The sequence below is a fragment of the Chiloscyllium punctatum genome, chromosome 13 (assembly GCF_047496795.1).
Source record: "Chiloscyllium punctatum isolate Juve2018m chromosome 13, sChiPun1.3, whole genome shotgun sequence".
Taxonomy (NCBI): Eukaryota; Metazoa; Chordata; class Chondrichthyes; order Orectolobiformes; family Hemiscylliidae; genus Chiloscyllium; species Chiloscyllium punctatum.
Window position 1 is genome coordinate 62,019,345 of NC_092751.1, and position 24,044 is coordinate 62,043,388.

Genomic DNA, 24,044 nt, shown 5'->3' on the forward strand with positions numbered 1-24,044 from the left:
TATTCCTTCATTCATTCATGAACATGAGCTTTGTTGGTTGAGCCAGCATTTATTGGTGATTTGGAGTTGTCCCTGAGAAAGTGGTAGTGAGCTGCCTTCTTGAGCCACTGCACCAGCCGTTGGAACTGTTGTTATCTGTGTCCCATTCAGCAGGAGCTTGTCCTGATGTCTGCAACTGCACACAGACAATGCAGCTCTCCCTTTCATATCCTACATCCTCCCCGCCATATAAATCTGACAGTTCCTCACAATATCTCACCTCCTCCATTCCCATCTGTGCTAGAGATCATTGAAATTCATTTATTCTTGTTTAAACTTCTGATCACCGAAAATCTCTCCCTTTTAAAATGTGTAACCCTTTCAGCTTCTGTAACTTTCCATATAACTGTAATCAATGATAGCACAGGTTCCCTTCCTAAATCTCCGTCATTACAATGGTTGCATGTGCTAAATTGGCAATTTTCTTCCTCCTTATCCATCCCAGAACTTCCAGCCCCTACAATCCCCACTATTTGGAATGCTCCCATTCTCTGCACCTCCTCATGTCCTGAGGGTCCTTGAACACCACCAGTGCTCCGGAAGTTTATATTACCCCCAATTTACTGCAAGTCTTCTAACTCCGTAACATCCAACAGTCTCCAGTACCATACGACACTTGCTGGCTATCAATTTGCATTTGTTGACGACTACACATCTCTGTAATCAACTCAGAAAAAGCCCTATAGACTGTACAAAGCTCCATCATGAATAAGCCACTATCTCTCTATGTCCTTTGCCTTCATCAGTATATGCAACTCTCGTGTATCTTCTAGCAAACTTCTTCAGTTGCTGCAGATCAGCCTAGCTCCCCAGATAACCTGTTCCATTCCATTTGGCTCGCTCAATCACTGTGACACCCTCTGCTCTGTCTAATTCTCCTCTTTTCCAGTGTTTGCCAGGCACAACAGTAATTCTGTAAGACAGCAGTGCGGAATGGGACGTTATAAATCTCAGCTGAGGCTTGAGGCCTGCCATTACCTGGGAGTCACAAGGACAGAGAACCTGAGAGAGAGCGGGAGAATATTAATCAGTAGCGAGGGTCGGGACCGACTGGGAATTGGAGTAGGAGAAAAAGCAGAGCAGGAGGCTTGAAACCAGCACTGAGGCACAGAGGGAGTGACCATGTGAGGGAGCAACTTGGAGCTGGAGCTTGAGTCTAACATACCTGGGAGTTACAGAGGCAGCAAAGCAGGAGGATATAAATCAGCACTGAGGATCAAGGCCGAGTCACACCTGGTAGTCACAGAGACAGTGACCCTGTGAAGGAGCAGAGTGGAGGGGGAGCTGGACTATTACACGGACCTGGGAGTCACAGAGACAGTGACCCTGTGAGGGGGCAGAGTGGAGTGGGAGCTGGAGGATTACACGTCCCTGGGAGTCACAGAGAGGGTGATACTGTGAGGGAGCAGAGTGGAGTGGGAGCTGGAGGATTACACGCCCCTGGGAGTCACAGAGACAGTGACCCTGTGAGGAAGCAGAGTGGAGTGGGAGCTGGAGGATTACAAGGACCTGGGAGTCACAGAGACAGTGACCCTGTGAGGGAGCAGAGTGGAGTGGGAGCTGGAGGATTACACGGACCTGGGAGTCACAGAGAGGGTGATACTGTGAGGGAGCAGAGTGGAGTGGGAGCTGGAGGATTACACGGACCTGGGAGTCACAGAGACGGTGACACTGTGAGGGAGCAGGGTGGAGTGGGAGCTGGAGGATTACACGTAAGTAGGAGTTACATAGACAGTGACCCTGTGAGGGAGCAGATTGGTGTTGGAGCTCGAGAATTACACATCCCTGGCAGTCACAGAGACGGTGACCCTGTGAGGGAGCAGAGTGTAGTGGGAGCTGGGGGATTACACATCCCTGGCAGTCACAGAGACGGTGACCCTGTGAGGGAGCAGAGTGTCGTGGGAGCTGGGGGATTACACATCCCTGGGAGTCACAGAGACAGTGACACTGTGAGGGAGCAGAGTGGAGTGGGAGCTGGTGGATTACACATACCTGGGAGTCACAGAGACGGTGACCCAGTGAGGGAGCAGAGTGGAGTGGGAGCTGGAGGATTACACGGACCTGGGAGTCACACAGACGGTGACCCTGTGAGGGAGCAGAGTGGAGTGGGAGCTGGAGGATTACACGGACCTGGGAGTCACAGAGACGGTGACCCTGTGAGGGAGCAGTGTGGAGTGGGAGCTGGAGGATTACACGTACCTGGGTGTCACAGAGACCGTGACCCTGTGAGGGAACAGAGTGCAGTGGGAGCTGGAGGATTACACGTACCTGGGAGTCACAGTTATAACTTTCTGCTGCTGGGACCTGCCTGCACCCAGTTTGGAAGAAGTGCAAGAGCCATCACAGAAAAGGCTGTAAGTTCATTGGCTGATAAATACACTGTTATTAACGACTATCAGTTAATTGCTGTAAGTCAGCAAAGTTATTTTTCCAATTCTGAAGTAAGGTTTGAACTCAGAAATAAGAGAGACTGTGAAATTCTGAGCTAATATTGTCAATTACCCTCAGTAAGCCACAGTGGAATAAGGGACTTAACCATATTGTTATTTCCCGGATGTTAACTTCATTCTACGTAATTATTTAAGTTATTCTAGACTGTTGCATTTTACGACATGGCAAGACATATTTGTCAGATGGAAATTGTGTTCTGTTACATTGGGAATTCATAGCCCCTGCTCGTGTCCTAGATGAACACGGGGTCTCGGAGATCAGACAGTGCTAGAGACTCTGTGATGCTGAGAGTTATGGGGATAGCACACACAGAGAGCAGATCACCCTGCAGACATGACAGCCTGGAATAAGGAAGGGAATGGGGGACTAGGCAATCGAAGAGAAACAGTCAGAGAATCCAGGAATACCGTGATATCTCCCTCTCAATTCAGTTTCCCAATTTGGAAGCTGATTAAGGTGTAGGCTGCTCAGGGGAGGGCAGTCAGAGCCATGTCTGTGGACCCACAAGCAGCCTGACTGTACAGGATCGGAGGGAGAAGGAAGGAGGATCAATAGTCACAGGGGAGTCAGGAAACTGAAGAAGGTGTCAGTGTTTCTGTAATTCCAGGATAGTGGGGTTAAGAATGTCACTGTGTCTGCAGGACATTCGTCTGGGGTACAGTGAGCAGTCCAAGTTCACGTCCATGCTGGTAGGAATGATCTGGGTAGGAAGGGTGACGTGGTCTGGGAATCAGAATTTAGGGAGCTAGGTGGATAGTTAGCAAGCAGGACCTCAAATGTAGCAATCCCTTGGTTACTGCCAGTGCCGTGTCAAAGTGAGAACAGAACTCGGAGTTTTAGGTAGATGAGAGTGTGACTGGAACGATGGTGCAGCAGGAACGGCTTCGGTTTCCTGGGACATTGGGACTGGTTCTGAAGAAGGCAGCAACTGTGCAAGGTGGATGGGCTAACGTGACAGAGCCGGGACTGAATTTCTTTTGGGGTTTTTTGGGAGGGATTGAAAATAACTTGGTGTGTGCTTAGGATCCAAAAAGGAATATTAGAGGAGACTACCAGGAATCTCAAAATACTGGGATATACATTTGGTACTAACTTACAACAACAAGTTTATCAGTGGAAGATGGAGCAAGAAAGAAAGCCTTAATCTGAGGTTCTCTGCATAGACATGAATACTCGGAGTGTGTAGAGTTACAGATGCAGATTGGTGTGTCTAAATCTGGCTCAAGGAATGGCAGGACTGGGTGTCAAATATTGCTGGGGATAAAGAATTCCAAAATGATAGAAGTGAAGGGAAAGGATGAAGGGAAAAGTACTGGTTTAAATTAGCATTAGTTTAGGAGTCCAAGACAAAGATGATCCACCCAAGGACACAATTAATTTGGCTGGAGCTACAGAACAAAAAAATATACAATTACACTGTGAGGTACAGTCTGTCGGCAGAAACCAAAAAAAAATGACGGAGAGAATAAATATTAACTGATATTAACTGTGTTATTGGTGTTGCAGGGTCACGAGGTTCGAGTATTCCTAGATTACATGGAGGAGAGCTTACTGCAGGAGTATGTGTCCAGCCCAAGACAGCATGTACTGTTGGACCTGGTCCTTGGAAAAAGATGGGGCAAGTAGATCCAGTGTCAGTAGGGGAAGATTTTGGGGCACAGCGATCATTTTATTGTAAAGTTCAGGATGACGGTAGAGAATGATATAAGTAACTGAGAGTGAGAAACATTAGTTGACTGAGAGCAGCCTTCAATGGGGCAAGAACGAAGCTGAGAACGTTTGACTGGAACACCAATTTGGTCAGAAAATGACAAACTGAACCATGGGCTCCCTGCAAAGACAAGATGGCTTGGGTCCAGTTGAGGAAAGGTCCCTCAAATAGGAACAGCAGGATAAACAATCCCAATGATGCTTCGTGTGAATAACAATAGAATATGTGTCAGATGGAGAACCGAATTAAGAGTCACGATGAATGCTGGAGGTTCAGAGTGGAGATTGTAGAGCAGAGGGGAATTATGGGAAAACTGAGAGCCACCATAGAGCTGTCCCGGAATCCTCCTGCGGGCCCCTCATAACGAGCGTATCAAAAGATGGAGTAAGGCTGCGTCGAAATTAGAAAGAGGATTTATACCTGGAAAAAGATCTTCGCAAGTAGTTAAGATGCACTTAGATGCGTTGTAGATGCATGTTTGACTGAAACATTCAGGAGGCGATTAGATGATATTTGATACAAAACAAATGTGAGGATGTGAATGAAGGAGGAGATCATTACTCAGCAAAGAGTTCAGTTGAAGAGCTGGTGTAGCCATGATCGACCAAATGATACCCTTCTGCGCCAAACGGCGTCTGTGTCATTCCGTGAGATGTCTTGAGAGTCCTCCAAATCCATAAATATTCCGTCTTTATAACCTCGTCGATCCTGTATGATACATTCTAAATCTCCATCAGCCAATGTCGCCGTCCTTATCTCTGTAACTCATACAGCCCATACAAACCTCCTTTCTCTGGAATCTCCTCCAGCCCCAATAACCTTTCCTCTCTATAAAATATTTCTCAAGTCTTTACAGCTCTCCCCTTCTCTGCAACTGTCTGATCCATAGAAACCTAATCTTTGCAATCTCCTCCAATCCACACAACAATCAGCCTTACTAACCTCCTCCTGCCCTTACAGATTGCAATATCTCCATAGACTCCAGCCACTACAGTGTTCATTATATCTCCAACGTTCTCTAGCACTGACAACACTGCCAATCTATTTTCTTTGCTCCAGTTCCTACAATTTTCCCTGTTGTGTACCCTAATCCAATGCCTAACCAGCTGTGTAACATCCTCTAGTCCCAACCATGCTCCTGATTCTGTAACCACCTTCTGCCCCGACACAGCTCACTGTCTCTGCAACCTCCAGATTCTAAACCCGTCCTGATCTGTGGAAATTCCCCCAGCCCTCCCTCTCTCTGTAATATCTACCAGATGTTACAACTGAAATAACTCCACCGAGGCTGGTATCCTGTTACCAAATCACCTTTTATTTCTTCATGCATGATCCATGGCACTGACCCAAGCTAGCTCAGAGCCGGCTCTTATAGTTAACAGAGCCCCTGATGCTTCTGTTTATTTATAAGCCAGGATTCCCTGATTAGAGCCAGTTAACAGTCCCAATCAGGTAACACGTATTAATGATATTTAACTGACTGACCTCGTTCCAATCACTGTAAAAACACTCTACGTATCTCTAAGGTTAATTAACACCTACAAATCCCCTAGTCTCTGAAACCTCCTGCAGTTTCACCAATGCTGTCTCTGTAAATTTCCCCAATGGCAGTCCTGTCCCTTTCAGTCCATCCTCCTGTTATCAATCTCCTGCAGGACCAATACAAGCTTTTTATTCTGTTTTCTACAAACTCTCCGTCTCAATGTTCTCCACCCAAAATGTCTCTTCCTAATCACTAACTGGTTCCAAAGACTCGGTCTGCCGTTTGTGTGTGACGTTCCCCATAAGGAGGAAGGGGGTTTCGAAACAGGGAGCTTCATAGGGCATGGAGACCTTTACACAAATAGGAATGTTTGTAGAAACTAGTGGGTTTCCAGAAGTGGGAAGGGTGATGGAACATGTCGGATGTTTCAGAGACTGGCAGTATGTCGGCACAGTGGACAGAATTTTTTTTATATCTGGAGCTGAGAGGTAAAGATAAATAAATCATGTGATAAATTGTCCAGGTAACATTTTCATCAGGTGTCGGGGAGGGTTTCTCTCTACAAGGCTCTCGTAGCCAGAATATTGATCTGGCTGCTCCAGCTTCATTTTCACTTCAACAAAAACCTAAAACTATTCTTGTCTTTGTAATCTTCATCCTCTAGAACAACCCATATCCCTGCAATATCCCATAACTTCCACACAACTTCCTATCTCTCTAACCACCTCTGGACCCTACAGCAATCCTGGACTTTGCACTTGCTGCCATCCCTGAATTCCTTCCTAACGTTTCAACAAGGCCAATGAAATGGTAGATTTAAATAACATGAACCAGGTCAGATGGAGCTGTCATAATGGAGATGTGGCTCCAGTGTGACAATGACCGAGAACTGGATATATCAAAGGGGTTTACCATTTACACAGGAAGGATAAAAAGGCTAACTCAGTGAAGTACACTGTGTATAAAGATTGGGATCAGTATTATTGTGATGATAATCAATTCACACACTGCTCCTCCCTGTTTTTTCCCATCATTCCTGTGTATTGATCCTGTCAGATATTGGTAACCCTTGAAAACTTCATAAAATAGTACAGTATAGTGGAAATCACTCTGCACACTGTCTACATTGGACAAGATGTAATGTTATTTTTGAAGCCCTAGTTCTCTCTCCCCAGAGACGATAGGCCTTCCAGTTCAGCTCGCGGCACCTTTTTAAAATGGTTTGACAGTTTCTACCTCTACTCCACTTCCATGCGTGACTCCCAGATCTCGACCATACTCTGGGTGAAATAACAACCTTCCTCAGTACTTCGCTAATATTTCAATTAATTACATTTAATATTCACCGTTTGTAATGCAATTCTACAACAAGACCAAAATGTTCTCTCCCTTTCTACCCAGGCTCCTGACAATATGTGCACCCCAATCAAATCTCCTCTCAGCATCCTCCATTCACCTATCTTTCCCCATAACTGCACTTCCACTGTCACAGGGTAACGGATCTCCTCTGTACCCTCTCCAGTCCAATTCCATCCTTCCATGTGATCGGGTGACCAGAACTGTATACATTCCCCAAGCTGTGACTGAACTCATTATTTATACAGTTCCTGCATAAGCTTCCTGCTCTGAAATTCTGTATTTTGGCTGACAGAGGAAATCATGCAAATTGCTGCATTAAAAAGATTATTGATCTGTCCAGCTACCTTCATTTATCTGCCCACACTGACCATACTCTCATTTATTGTGTCTTCCTCTCTCTTGTTGATGTCCCCAAATGCCTTGCCCTGCATTTCTCTGGGTTGTTTGCTCCATTCACCTGGACCCCACAGTTTCTGGTTTTAAACAGTCTGCCATGGGATCTCTTGTCAAATCCAAGTAGGTCACATGCAGTCACAAGTTACTGCCTCAAACCGACAGATTAATTACACACGATCTTCATTGAAAACATCAAGGCCGACTGTCCTGGAGTCCCTGGGATTTCTTCAGTGACAGTTTATCCACTGTCTCAGAATTCTAGCCTCGACCTATTCAGTTAGTCCCTTGCTCCACATTAAACAAAGTTGCGGTGTTAGCCATTGTCCAGTCCTCCGGCACCATCCCTGCATACAGGGAGGAATTGATAATGTAGGTAAGTATAAGGCAGGGGATTTTCCCCGGCACCTTTTCACAGTCTGGAACATTGTATTACCCCTTTTTAAGGAATTGAATCTCCTGTATATTTCTCCTTTCCAAGTTTGTTGCTCCCAATATTTCATCCCTATTTTGATTCAGACAGACAGAGGCCAAACCCATCTTATTATTTGGTCAAGTCTCATTTTAATCGGGTTTTATGGAGTGTTTCTCTCCACAAGGTGAATTGCATTTTCTCATGATACCATCCCCAATCTGCCTTATACCCTACCTGCCTGCGTGGTCTTCCTCTCATCTGACACTAACGTGATGATTTTTCCCCTTCTTCATAAGAATTGCCCTCTGCCTGGATACCCAAGAATTTACCAGCCTCCCTGATCGACCATCTTTAAAAAGTCATTTTACTCTTGGATTGTGAAGTCAAAATTGGCCTGGACATGGCAGAAGGGGTAAACTGGGGCCCCATTTTGTGGGCAAGGCCCTGGTCCTGGTGTATGACATGGTTCATGAGAGGGACATTATCTTCCTCCAGGGATTGCAGGGGAAGCTATGACACCAGACCGTGCCAGCTTGGTCAGATGCTGATCCCTGGGTCAGTGAGGTGCCAGCCTTCTGGGTGAATATCTAGCAGTATAGGAAGGAGGTCAGTGATCTTCTCCATGCACCAGGGTAAGTGCCACCATCTGCACTTTGTGACTTCACTCTCACTCTCTCTGTTACTGCACCCGCCTCTCACCAAGGCTCATGTTCTCCCACTCTCACTGAATGCAGCATCTTCTCTCAGTCTCTTTAATCTCTTCTCTGCCCCTCTGCCCAACTCTGCCTGGTGTCTGTGCTGCCCACTCACTCACTCAGAACACCTCGACACCTTCCCCCCAACTGTCCCAGAACGAACAGCTGTACCAACCACTTCCATTTCCCTAATCCTACTTGGTAATTCTCACATTCCAGAAGGAACCATCCCACACTAGGGCACAAAGAACGAAGAGGGATATGGGGCAGCCTAACATTCATCTCCTCACCCCCTCACAGGGGAAGGATCCTGACCCTAACAACCACGAGCGGCTGACTGACCATGTCCAAGCTCCCAGACTGGTATCTGAGACTCCTCCTGACTCACTGTGCTGGGCACCGTGACTGACCGTGTCCGAGCTCCCGGACTGGGATCTGAGACTCCTCCTGACTCACTGTCCTGGGCACCGTGACTGACCGTGTCCAAACTCCCAGACTGGGATCTGAGACTCCCCCTGACTCACTGTGCTGGGCACCGTGACTGACCGTGTCCAAGCTCCCGGACTGGGATCTGAGACTCCCCCTGACTCACTGTGCTGGGTACCGTGACTGACCGTGTCCAAGCTCCCGAACTGGGATTTGAGACTCCCCCTGACTCACTGTGCTGGGCACCGTGACCGACCCTGTCCAAGCTCCCGGGCTGGGATCTGAGACTCCCCCTGACTCACTGTGCTGGGCACCGTGACCGACCCTGTCCAAGCTCCCGGACTGGGATCTGAGACTCCCCCCTGACTCACTGTCCTGGGCACCGTGACTGACCATGTCCAAACTCCCAGACTGGGATCTGAGACTCCCCCTGACTCACTGTGCTGGGCACCGTGACCGACCCTGTCCAAGCTCCCGGACTGGGATCTGAGACTCCCCCCTGACTCACTGTGCTGGGCACCGTGACTGACCGTGTCCAAGCTCCCGGACTGGGATCTGAGACTCCCCCTGACTCACTGTCCTGGGCACCGTGACTGACCGTGTCCAAACTCCCAGACTGGGATCTGAGACTCCCCCTGACTCACTGTGCTGGGCACCGTGACCGACCCTGTCCAAGCTCCCGAACTGGGATCTGAGACTCCCCCTGACTCACTGTGCTGGGCACCGTGACTGACCATGTCCAAGCTCCCTGATTGGGATCTAAGACTCCCCCTGAATCACTGTGCTGGGCACCGTGACCGACCCTGTCCAAGCTCCCGAACTGGGATCTGAGACTCCCCCTGACTCACTGTGCTGGGCACCGTGACTGACCATGTCCGAGCTCCTGGACTGGGATCTGAGACTCCCCCTGACTCACTGTGCTGGACACTGTGACCGACCGTGTCCAAGCTCCCGGACTGGGATCTGAGACTCCCCCTGACTCACTGTGCTGGGCACCGTGACTGACCGTGTCCAAGCTCCCGGACTGGGATCTGAGGTTCCCCCCTGACTCACTGTGCTGGGCACCGTGACTGACCGTGTCCAAGCTCCCGGACTGGGATCTGAGACTCCCCCTGACTCACTGTGCTGGGCACCGTGACTGACCGTGTCCAAGCTCCCGGACTGGGATCTGAGACTCCCCCCTGACTCACTGTGCTGGGCACCGTGACTGACCGTGTCCAAGCTCCCACAATGGGATCTGAGACTCCCCCTGACTCACTGTGCTGGGCACCGTGACTGACCGTGTCCAAGCTCCCGGACTGGGATCTGAGACTCCCCCTGACTCACTGTGCTGGGCACCGTGACTGACCGTGTCCAAGCTCCCGGACTGGGATCTGAGACTCCCCCTGACTCACTGTGCTGGGCACCGTGACTGACCGTGTCCAAGCTCCCGGACTGGGATCTGAGACTCCCCCTGACTCACTGTGCTGGGCACCGTGACTGACCGTGTCCAAGCTCCCAGACTGGGATCTGAGACTCCCCCTGACTCACTGTACTGGGCACCGAGACTGACCGTGTCCAAGCTCCCGGACTGGGATCTGAGACTCCCCCCTGACTCACTGTGCTGGGCACCGTGACTGACCGTGTCCAAGCTCCCGGGCTGGGATCTGAGACTCCCCCTGAGTCACTGTGCTGGGCACCGTGACTGACCGTGTCCAAGCTCCCGGACTGGGATCTGAGACTCCCCCTGACTCACTGTGCTGGGCACCGTTACTGACCGTGGACAATGATATCAAGCTTCCTGAGTTTGTGTTCCTGCTAAACACCAAGACAACACAGCAGACGGGTGAATCAGGTAGCTCTAGCTGAGGGGAAACGCTGCTAAAGGCAGGGTAAGGCAAGGCAATAATTCTGTGAGCATTCAAGTCAGTTCAAAGTGAGTGTGTACAAACATGGAGTGATCAGCCCAGAGGGACAGTCCATGAGCTGGGTGTGTGTCCCTGAGCACAGTGTCCTTGTTGCAGCATTGCAATGAGAGTTGTCAGTGCAGCCTGAGCTGCAGCATTGAAGTACTGAAGCGTACTGTCAGTGGGTCCGGGATGTGCTGGGAATGCATGGTAAGGCTGGCATGTGTCAGATGCCATCATTGGTGGGTGTGTACATGCAGCTTCTCTCTGTGCAGTGTCCCCCGAGATGATGCTGTTCAGGATAGAAGTCTGCAGGAGCACGCGCCGAGATGGAGTCACCAGGTAACAGGTCTGACCTTCGTGTCAAATTCTCCATATTGAGTTTCCCCACAGTGGGGGAGGATATGAAGCTGCAAGTTGATGAGCGGGTGGATCTATAATAATGTGGTTGTTGATCATCAGTAATCATTCAGTGAGGATCTCGCCTCTCCCGTGCTCAAATCTTGGCATTAACAACAGTCCAGTACAGGAACAGGACTTTCAGCCCAGCAAGCCCGCACTGACGCATGATGCCGTTCTAAAGTTAAAACAAAAGTTTTTGCTCCAACACCCTCTATGTCATTCTATTCCCTACTTGCTTATACTTGTGCCAAGATCCCTCTTAAACCTTGCTATATTGGCTTCTTCCCCTCTATCATTTCATTCCAGGCACTTTACATTCTATCTGTAACAGCAAAAGAAACTTACCTATCACATCTCCTGAACTTTCTCCCTTTTACCTAATACCTACAGTCCTGAGGAATTGATACTTCTACTCTGGGGGGAAAAAGCCTCTAACTGTCCTTCTATCTATGCCTCTGATAATTCTATAAATATCTATCAGGTAGCCCCATATCCAATGATGCCCAGGTGCACACAAACCCTATATGTTCAATTTCTCCTTCTGACTAATACCCTCCAAACCAGACAACATGCTGGTAAAATTTTTCCATATCCTCTCCAACACTTCAACATTGTGTGGCAAAGAGTACTGTACACAATATTCTAAATGTACCTCGAAATAAGTTTCTCTACAGCTGCAATATGACCTGTTAGTTTTCATACTGCATGCTCTGATGCATGTCTGCAAGTTTGCCGTCAGTTTTCTTGATCACCCTATCCACCCGTGTTACCCCTTTCAGGGAACTGTGGAGCTGTACACCTAGATTCCTTCGTGTGTTGATGCAATCAGTAGTTTTTCCATACAATTTATACTTCTCTCCTGCATTCGACCTTCTAAAACGCATCACGTCACAACTGTCCAGATAAAGTTACATCTGTGTTTTCTCTGTCCAAGTCTGCAGCTGACCTATATCCCGCTGTATTCTCTGGCAATCATCCTCCCAATATGCACCTCCGCCAATCTATTTACAGATCACAAAAGCACTGACCCACCACTACTCTGTCTTCTCAGACCAAGCAGTTCTCTATCCATCTTACTAACTGATCCCCTTTCACTTCACCTTCTGTATGAGCCTGCCGTAAGGAAGCATATTAAAGGCCTTGCTAACATCCAAACGGCCAACATCCAGCCCCATTCCCTCATCAATCAATTTTGTCACTTCCTCAAAATATTCAGTCATGTTTGTGAGACATGATCCTCCCCACACAACTGTGTTGCCGGTTGCTCGTAAATCCAGATTAGAGTACTGTTGGAGCTGTACTCATTCAGACAAGTGATTATTCCATCATGTTCCTGACTTGAACATTGGAGAGTAGATTAGATTCCTTACAGTGTGGAAACAGGGCCTTACATTCCTTACAGTGTAGAAACAGGGCCTTACATTCCTTACAGTGTAGAAACAGGGCCTTCGGGCCAACTAGTCCATACCAACTCTCCAAAGAGTAACCCACCCAGACTGATTTCCCTCTGACGAAAGCACCTATCACTATGGGCAGTTTCGAATTGCCAATTCACCTGACCTGCACATCTTTGGACTGTGGGAGGAAACCATGCAGACACGGGGGGAATGTGCAAACTCCACACAGTCACCCAAGGCCGGAATTGAACCTCGGACTTTGGTGCTGTGAGGCAGCAGTGCTAAGCAGTGAGCCATCGTGCCGTTCTTGATGGTTAACATATAGTGGGGGCCATACTGGTTACTGTACAGTGGGAGGTATGTCAGGCTGTGACGGTTACTGTACAGTGGAAGGTATGTCAGGCCGTGATGGTTACTGTACAGTGGGAGGTATGTCGGGGTGTGACGGTTACTGTACAGTGGGAGGTATGTCAGGCCGTGATGGTTACTGTACAGTGGGAGGTATGTCGGGGTGTGATGGTTACTGTACAGTGAGAGGTATGTCGGGCTGTGACGGTGACTGTACAGTGGGAGGTAAGTCGGGCCGTGATGGTTACTGTACAGTGGGAGGTATGTCAGGCCGTGATGGTTACTGTACAGTGGGAGGTATGTCGGGCTGTGGTGGTTACTGTACAGTGGGAGGTATGTCGGTCCAGGAAGTTGCAGACTGTATGAGTTATACACAATATGATTCTGCTGCTGCTGATGGGCCATTGTACCTCATGGATGATCGTGATTGGTTGCTTAATCTGTTTAAAGTCTGTACAATTCAGTACATTACATGGTGAGGAGGGTCTGCAAAATGTGAGGTTAGCCCTTGCTCCCCATAAGGACTGTGCAATGAACATTGTTACCGATATATGAAATGTAGGGGTGATCTGCAGCAGGCAGATCGGTGATGATGTGGTCAATTATAGGTTTCCCTTTTATTGGTTCCCCATAACCTGCCGCAGAGCAGTCAAGCCACCACAGGGTCCAGCATCAATGCTGAGCACTATGATTATATTAGATTCCGAACAGTGTGGGAACAGACCCTTCTGCCCAACCAGTCCACGCCCACCCTCCGAAGAGTAACCCACTACCATGGCCAATTCACCTGAGCTGCATTTCTTGGGACTGTGGGAGGAAACCCACGCAGACACGGGGAGAATGTACACACTCCACACAGTAGTTGCCCAAGGCTGGAATCAAACCTGGGTCCCTGGTGCTGTGAGGCAGCAGTGCTAACCACTGAGCCACCATGCCACTCTATATTGACTATGTGCCATGGAGCTGTCCTCTACTGCCTGCCTGTACCTTTCAGTGGGACAGAACCTACCAGAGAGGATAGTGATGCCTGGGACATAGTCCTGTTCACAGAATCCTGCTTTACAGACAATATCTGATTGTTGCTTGATTAGTCTGTGGGAAATATACAACAAGTCAATTTTACATTCTGTATAATTGAAGAGTTAATTTCAATTTATTTCTTACATTTTTAAATAAACCAAACATCATTGTTTTTCAGTTGAAAGCAACTGAAGTGAACAATAATTGATTTACCAGAGCGCAAACCTAACTATTACAGTTCAGTGAATGTCGTAAACAGCCAATTCATGTTCAGTTCAGTGAACACACCATCTTGCAGGCAGCAAAGCTGTTGGAAATGACATTGAGAAAAAGCCTGAACTCAGACACAGTGTTACGGGGCCTCACAATGACCTCCAAAACACTGGCCATCTCCAAGATCTGACCAGAGAGCTCCCAAACTGGAGCTGGACAGTTACTCACACAATCCCTCACAATAGACTGGTTAGAGACATACCTGAACAACAGGGAGATGTGAGTGGGGCAGACTGGTCAATGGACTAGCACATGGCACTGGTCAAAATGCAGTTCAACATTTATAACAATGACCTGTAAACAGCCATGTCTTGGAAGTATATCCCTTCCAGTGTGGGACCTAAACTCTGTAGTTCTGTACCTTGGACGCAATCCTGAATGAAAGTGTTATAAAGGTGATGGACTCCTGCAGCACATGGCATATTACATTGAATCCCTCATAAACCATATCCAGTGTATGTTATCTCTACAATGTCAGTATCCAAACAGATTTGTGCAGCTCCATTGATGACCGGCATCAGTACAGCCCAACGTACTTGTGTGTGACTTGATCTGGAAATCTCTGTGTAAATGTTTGCAGCATTATTCTAACCATTAACAGTAAAGTCTTATTACTGAAGGTCCGACATCCTTTCGTAATACGAACTTTTAGATTGTCCAATAAACACAAAATCCCCACTTTATTCAGTTCATTTTTATAACAATATGATGAAAACAGTGCACAACTCACAGTATGGAGCATTGAAATGATGGGTCTCAGTTCCACACCCAAGAGCAATTTATTATTAAGTGCAAGGACTTTGAAATAGAGCATACAACATAGAACAGTACAGCAAAGAACAGGCCCTTCAGCACATGATGTGGTGCCGACCACTGATCCTTGTGTCTGCACCCTCAAATTTCTGTGACCATATGCATGTCCAGCAGTCTCTAAAATGTCCCCAATGACCTTGCTTCCACAACTGCTGCTGGCAACGTATTCCATGCTCTCACAAATCTCTGTATAAATATCCCGCCTCTGACATCCCCTCTGTACTTTCCTCCAACCAGCTTAAAACTATGACCCCTGGTGTTAGCCATTTCTGTCCTGGGAAATAGTCTCTGGCTTTCGACTCTATCTATGCCTCTCATTATCTTGTATACCTCAATTAGGTCCCCTCTCCTCCCTTTCTCCAATGAAAAAAGTCCGATCTCAGTCAACCTCTCTTCATAAGATAAGCCCTCCAGTCCAGGCAGCATCCTGGGGTAAACCTCCTCTGAACCGTCTCCAAAGAATCCACATTTTTCTTATAATAGCACGACCAGAAATGCATGCAGTATTCCAAGTGCGGTCTCACCAATGTTTTATAGAGCTGCAACAAGATCTTACAACTCTGAAACTCAATCCCCCTGTTAATGAAAGCCAAAACACCATGTGCTTTCTGAACAACCCTGTCCACTTGGGTGGCCATTTTAAGGGATCTATGTACCTGCACACCAAGATCTCTCTGTTCCTCCACGCTGCCAAGAATCCTATCCTTAATCCAGTACTCAGCTTTCAAATTCGAACTTCCAAAATGCATCACTTTGCAGTTATCCAGGTTGAACTCCATCTTCCACCTCTCAGCCCATCTCTGCATTCTGTAAATGTCATGCTGCAGCCTACAACAGCCCTCTGTACTGTCAACGACACCTCCAACCTTTGTGCCATCTGCAAACTTGCTGACCCATCCTTCAATCCTCTCATCCAAGTCATTAGGAAAAATTGCAAACAGTAGAGGCCCAAGGACAGAGCCCTGTGGAACACCACTCGTCATGGACGTTCAAGCAGAATATTTTCTTTCGACAACCACTCGTTGTCTTCTGTAGGCCAGCCAATGCTGTACCCAGACAGCTAAGTTCCCCAGTGTCCCATTCCTCCTGACCTTCTGAATGAGCCTACTATGTGGAACCTTATCAAATGTGTTGCTGAAGTCCATATACACCACATCCACTGCTCGATCCTCATCATCACCTGCCCCTCACAAAGCCGTGTTGACTGCATTTAATCAAGCCTTGCTTTTCCCGACCATCAGAAATCCTATCCCTCAGAATCCTTTCTAACACCTTGCAGACAACAGTCGTGAGACTTACTGGTCTGTAATTGTTGGGGATTTCCCTATTTCCTTTCTTGAAGAGAGGAATTACATTTGCCTCCCTCCAGTCCTCAGGTACGACTCCAGTGGAGATCGAGGATGCAAAGAACTTCGCAAGTGGCGAAGCAATTGCATTTCTTGTTTCCGAAGCAATTGTATTTCTCGTTTCCAAAGCAGCCGAGGACAAATTTGATTCGGGCCTGGCAACTTGTCAGTCTTAATATTGCTCTTCAGAGGGTCTGTGTGGACCTGTTGGACCTAAGGAACTGGTTCCACATGTAAGCTAAAATGTGCTGAAAAAAGCAGTGTGTGTGTCATCATTTTGATTCAAACCTCAACCCACAAAGTCACATTTGAAGACCCTTCTAAGCTATTGTCCATCCTTTCAGCAGTAACTGACTTGTTAATTAATAAAGCAACATCACCTCATCTTTAACACCCTGCCTTGTCCTGTCTATAGTTCCAGTACAACAGAGTATTGAGTTGTTTGCTCTAACCTCCCTCAAAAGAGCCTCTGTGATGGTAAAACTGTCACACCTCCACATGTCAACTCATTCCCTTATCGCACCTGTCAGCCTGTCTTATAATACTCCCAGCATTAATCTAAGCTGGAATATAATACCTGGAATACCCTGTACCTCGGAGTTCTTCAGTCATTTCCTGTTTGTTATCAAGCTGCTCAAACCATGAACCACAACTCTAACTCTGGCACTAAATGAATATATGCGGAATTGTAATTTCTTTTTAAAAAAAAACATATTCATCAAATGCAACTTTCCAGAACTGAGCAGTCAGCTGCACATACAATGAGTTTCTGATGGTTAATTCTCCACTCAGTGTACAGAGGGGACAGCCCTCAGTCGTGGAGAAAGTGAGGACTGCAGTTGATGGAGATCAGAGTCAAAATGTGTGGTGCTAGAAAAGTACAGCACGTCAGGCAGCATCCGAGGGGCAGGAGAGTCGATCTTTCGGTCATAAATTCTTCATCAGGAAGGCATTGGTGCATTCCTTTATTTTTTCATTCCATGATTCACAGAATGTTGTGAACTGTACTTACTCAGGGAGGCAGCACTGTGTATTGCACTGAAATGGAAAGCAGTCAATCAGTTGGTTGGACAGGGTGCAGAAAAGTTGAGGGGAAGTATACACTGATTGAATGAATTACAAACATAAGGATAGGTAAATCCCCTGGGCCACATGGGGTTACCCTAGATTACTCCAGGAAGTGACGTGAGAGATTGGCGTGCCTTTGGTGATGATCTTTGCGTCCTCACAGTCCACTGGAGCAGTGCCAGCCAGATGATTGAAAGGTTACAAATGATACACCCTTGTTCAGCAAATGGATTAGGGATAACTGTGGGATTGACTGAACAGTCAGTCTTACATCAGTGTGGGCAAAGTATTGCAGACGTTTCTGAGAGGCCGGATTTACAATTACTTAGAAAACAATAGTTTGATTAGACATAGTCCGCATGGCTTTGTGAGGAGCAGGTCATCCCTCAGAAACCTTATTGAAATCTTTGAAGATGGAAAAAGCACATTGATGAAGCGAGACCAGTAGATGTGGTGAACAATAATGTTAACAAGGCCTTCCCCATTGTCGGCTCATTCAGAAGGTACAGAAGCATGGGGCGCAGAGACATTTGGCTGTCTGGATACAGGGGTGGCTGGCCCACAGAAGACAGAAGATGGAAGCAGTTGGAAAGTATTCAGCCTGGAGCTCAGTGACCAGTGGTGTTCGACAGGGATCGGCTCTGGGACCTGTGCTCTTTGTGATTTTTATCAATGATTTTGATGAGGAAGTGGACAAGTAGGTTAGTAAGTTTGCCAATATCACGAAGGTTGGTCGGGTTGTGGATAGTGTGGAGGGCTATTGTAGTTTGCAACAGGACATTGACATGATGCAGAGCTGGGCTGACAAGTGGCAGATAGAGTTCAACTTTAAAAAATGTGAAGCAATTTATTTTAAAAGGTTGCATTTGCATAAAGCATACAGGGTTGAAGGCAGAATTCTTGGCTGTGCGAAGTGACAGAGGGATCTTGGGGTCATTGTCCATCGATCTCTCAAAGTTGCCACCAAGTTGATAGGGTTGTTCAGAAGGAATACGGTGTGTTGTCTTTCATTATCAGGGAGATAAAGATTATGAGCAGCAAAGTTATTTCTTTGCTCTATAAAGCTGTGGTTCAACCACACGTGGAAGCCTCAGAGAGTGTGCAGAGGAGACTTACCAGGGTGCTTCCTAGACTGGAGGGCATATCTTACAACGAAAGTTTGAGCTGCTAGGGCTTTCCTCCAGCAGTAGTAGTAGAGTCAGATCCATTAGGGATATTTAAGAAGACTCTTGGATAGGCACACGAAAGTTAGTGCATTGAAGGTTATATAGGTTAGTCTGATCTTAGAGTGGGAAAAAAAGGCTGGCAAAATATTGAGGGATGAAGTGCCTGCACTGGGCTGTACTGTTCTATGTTGCAAATTTCACTCAGTTTGTGGATTTTCGTCAGTTGGTGAATGTGTGAGGGAGTGAGGGAATGGAGTGTGTGAGGGAGTGAGGTGTGTGACGTCAGGAAGGTGGGTAGGGACGTTAGACCAAGACTTCCATTTTTGATGTAATTGTTACATTCACCTAAGTGTCAGCACAATATGTGTGGTTATCAAGACCAGACAAAATCCACAAGTTCAGTTATTAAAACGATTTAGGCTTGCTGTTTGCTCCTGGTTTCTACAAATACATTCTGCTGGGTGACCCATGAATCAGTATCTGAATATCCACAGACATGTATAATTTTGTTTTGATACTGTTGAATGTGAAGGTACATTTATTGGATGTAGTTTCAGAGGGTTCACTGTAAGACACAAAATGCTTCAATAGACTGTCAAATGTGAACGTTTTCACCCAGTGTCTGGCCCAGGGTGCAGATGTAGGGAGTCTGGGTGATATGCCAGATGTCATCACCATAAGTAATGTGTGCGTTGTGATTCTGACACTTCATGTCCATACATCTGCTCCATGGGCCAGGCTCTGACTGATGATGAACTTGTAAGGCCTGGTTCTTGGTCAGTCATTGGTATCTAATTTAGACAGCATTTGTACCTACACTGAGAGCAGTGATAGACTTTTGGCTAGTTTCCTCCTGCTCAAGGTGGATTCCAAATGATTCTCTGTGAGGGAATGTTTCTATGACTGCCCTGACACAGGTTGGAAACTCTCTTCACAGATTCAGGACCAGGACAGGGTCTTTGCCAGCGCTCCATGCAGCTGTGAGGTCCAGTAGCACTGTACCTGAATTCAGGCCTTTTAGAATCCACTTTTAATGTCGGTCATGATGCAAAGTGATGGGTTTGCTGACCTGAACAATGATCAGGAGATTGCCATATTTATGAATTGGGCAATAATAAAGTATGAGCTACAATTATTCAATGAACAATAACTGCATCATCTCTGAAAACAATGAAGTTGATTTTATATTGATAGAATTAAAATATAAACACCAAATAATCTTTTATGATACAAAAGTAAGGAATCACATTTTTATTTGTATCGAAAAAGGACATGTTGTCTGACTGTGCTGGTGATCACAATTACACATTGAATCTCAGTATTCAAATGCATACATTGTCACCCAATCATTTGCAAAATGGTTGATCTCTACATGATTTAATATTCAGAGTGAGCAAATGATTGAACAATCAAATAGAATTATAACTCTGACACATTTAAATATAATCAATCGATTTTAATTTCTCATCTGAAATGTGTGAGCTTCAGTTATTTGCCAACAATTCTATTAGTTTTAAAATAATGATGGAAAAGGATAGACTAGATCTAAAAGTTGAAGTTCTAAATTGGAGAAAGGCCAATTTTGACGGTATTAGGCAAGATCTTTCAAAAGCTGAGGGCGGCAAATATTCCCAGGTAAGCAGACGGCTAGAAAATGGGAAGTCTTCAGAAATTAGATAGCCGGAGTCCAGAGACAGTATATTCTTGTTAGAGTGAAAGGAAAGGCTGGTAGGTATAGAGAGTGCTGAATGACTAAAGAAATTGAGGGTCTGGTTAAGAATAAGAAGGAATGATATGACAGATACAGATATGACAGTTTGAGTGAATCCTTAGAAGAGTATAAAGGCAGGAGGAGTATACTAAAGAGGGAAATCAGGAAGGCAAAAAGGGGAACATGAGATAGCTTTGGCAAATAGAGGTAAAGAGAATCCAAAAGGTTTTTACAAATACATGAGATAAAAAGGATAAACAGGGAGAGAATAGAGCCCTCAAAGATCAGCAAGGTGCCTTTGCGTGGAGTCACAGGTGTTGGTAGAGATACTAAACGAGTATTTTGTATCAGTGTTTACTCAGAAGAAGGACATGGGAGATGTAGATATATGGAGAAATAGATGGTGATATCTTGAAAAATGTCCATATTACAGAGGAAGAATTGCTGGATGTCTTGAAATGCATGAAGATGGAAAAATCCCCAGAACCTGATTAATCAGGAGAAACTTGAAAGGGTTCAGAAAAGATTTACATTCATGTTGCCAAGGTTGTGGGGTGTGAGCTATAGCTGGAGGTTGAACAGGCTGGGACTGTTTTCCCTGGAATGTTGGATACTGAGAGGTGACCTTGTAGAGGTTTATCAAATTATGAGGGGTATGGATAGGGTAAATAGACAAGGTTTTTTTCTTCTGAGATAGGGAAATCCAGAACTAGAGGGCATAGGTTTCGGTTGAGTAGGGAGAAAATGTAAAAGAGATGGAAGGGGCATTTTTTTCTCACTCAGAGGATTGTACGTGCTTGGAATGAACTGCCAGAGGAAGTGGTGGTGGTTAGTACAATTATAATATTGAGAAGGTGTCTGGATGGGTATATGAATAGAAAGTGTTTCGAGGGATATGGGCTGAGTGCAAGCAGGTGGGAATAGATTGGGTTGGGATATCTGGTTGGCATGGACAAGTTGGACCGGACAGTCTGTTTCCATGCTGTACATCTCTTTGACCCTATGACTGTAATTTAGAAATGATAATAATTTGACATGCATTATCAAATAAATAAATCGTTTATATTATTAAATTGTAGCATACAATAAGTTGAAAACTTGCTATTTTTAGAATGAATGATAAAGAACAAAGAACATTACAACACAGGAACAGATCCTTCAGCCCTCCTAGCCTGTGCTGATCCAGATCCTCCTATTGTCTAAACCTGCCACCTATTTTCTAAGGTCCTGTATCCCTCTGCTCCCTGCCCATTTATATTTCTATCTAAATACATCTTAGATAACGCTTTCGTTCATGCCCCTACCCACCTCCGCTGGCCACACATTCCAGGCTGCTACCGCCCTTTGTGTAAAAAACTTCCCACATATATCTGCCCCAAACCTTTCTCCTTTCACTTTGGACTCATGACCCCGAGTAATTGAGTTCCATAATCTGGGGGAAAAACTTCTTGCTATCCACCCTGTGTATATCTGTCTTGATTTTGTAGACCTCAACCTTCAACTTTGTCATGAAAATAGTCCTAATCGACTCAATCTTGCTTCATAACCAGCACCGTCCATCCCAGGCAGCATCCTGGTGAACCTACTCTGTACCCTATTCAAAACATCCACATCCTTTTGTTAATGTGGTGACCAGAACTATATGCAGTATTCCAAATGCAGCCAAACCACAGTCCTATGCAACTGTAACATGCCCTGCCAGCGCTTGTCCTCAACACCTGATCGAATGAAGTAAAGCATGCCATATGCCGCCTTGACCACTTTACTGACTTATGTTGGCATCTTCAGGAAACAATGGACCTGAATACCCAGATCTCGCTATAAGTCAATTTATTCCAGGACTTTTCCGTTTACTGGATCTTTCAAAATGCATCACCTCACATTTGCACAGATTGAACTCCATCTGCCATTTTTGTGCCCATCTCTCCAATCAATCTATATTCTGCTGTATTCTCTGACAGTCCCCTTCACTGTCTGCTACTCCAACAATCTTGGTGTCATCTGCAAACTTGCTAATCAGGCAGCCGATACCTTCTTCCAAATCATTGATATATATCACAAACAACAGTGGTCCCAGCACGCATCGCTGTTGCACAACACTGGTCATAGGTCACCATTTTGAGAAATCCCCTTTCACTATTACTCTCTGTCTCCTGTTGACCAGCCAGTTCTCTATCCATCTAGATAGAACTCCCTGGACCCCATGCGACTTCACCGTCTCCATCAGCCGACCATGGGGAACCTAATAAAACGCCTTACTCAAGTCCCCCAGTACCTTCTCCAGCAACTTCCCTACCACTGATGTCAGGCTCGCCGGTCTACAATTACCTGGATTATCCCGCTATCCTTTATAAATAAGGGGACAATATTAGCAATTCTCCAGTCCTACGGGACCTCACCTATGGTCTATCATCCTGCAAAGATATATATTAAAGCCCCAGTTATTTCCACACTCACATCCCTCAGTAACCTGTGGTTGAACCCATCCAGACTTGGAGGCTTGTCTACTTTAATACCTTTTAGAGTATCCAAAACTTCCTCCCTCTTTATGTCCACTTCATCCAGAGTATTTGGGGATCTCTCCCTCACCTCAACATCCGTCATGTCCCTCTCCTTGGTGAATACAGATGCAAAGTACTCGCTAAGAATTTCACCCAATTTCTCTTAATCCTTTCTTCCTTTGTCCTTATGTGGGCCAAACATTTCTCTAGTTACCCTCTTGCTCCATATCTATGAAAAGAACTCTTTGGGATTTTCCTCAACCCTGTTTGCTAACGATATCTCATGACCACTTTTAGCCATCTTAATTCCTCGCTATTTACTGATGAAATGTGGCTAGTGAAAAGAAAATAAACATTTGTTCGTGTGAGTGGTAACTCAGACCTTTTCAAAGTATTTTGTGCAAAAACAATATTTGAAATCCGTCTCAGTGCAAATAAAAAGCAAGAGAAGAAACCTCTTGGGAAGAGTAATCTTCAGCCACTGTCCCCCCAAAGTACTTCTGAGGTGGAAAAGAGTGAGGGTTTGTAAAAAGGGCACAACAGTAACTATGGGTGGCTTGAACATGCAAATTGGCTCAATTAATCAACTGGACAGTGATATCCTTGAATATAGAGTATATGAGAGAGTATTTCTGAGAGCAGGACAATATGGAAACAACCAGAGAATGCGGCAGCACGATGGCTCAGTGGTTAGTACAGCACCAGGATCCCAGGTTCGATTCCAGCCTCGGGGGACTGTCTGCGTGTAGTTTGCACATTTTCCCCCTGTCTGAGTGGGTTTCCTCTCACCGTCCAAAGATGTGCAGATCAGGTGAATTGGCCATGCTAAATTGCCCATAGAGTTAGGTATATTACTCAGAGGGAAATGGGACTGAGTGGGTTACTCGTTGGAGGGTCGGTATGGACTTGTTGGGCCGAAGGGCCTGTTTCCATACCGTAGGGCATCTAATCTAATTTAGATTTGATATTATTTAGCAAGGAAGGATTGGTGAATGAGCTTTATCTTGGAAGAAGTTACCACAACATGCTGGAGTTTCACGTTCAGATTGAAAGAGTGAAGACTGACTCATACATGAGAGTTTTAGTGTTAGGCAATGATAATTATACTGACCTAAGGAAGGAAGGCTGTATGGTCTGGGGG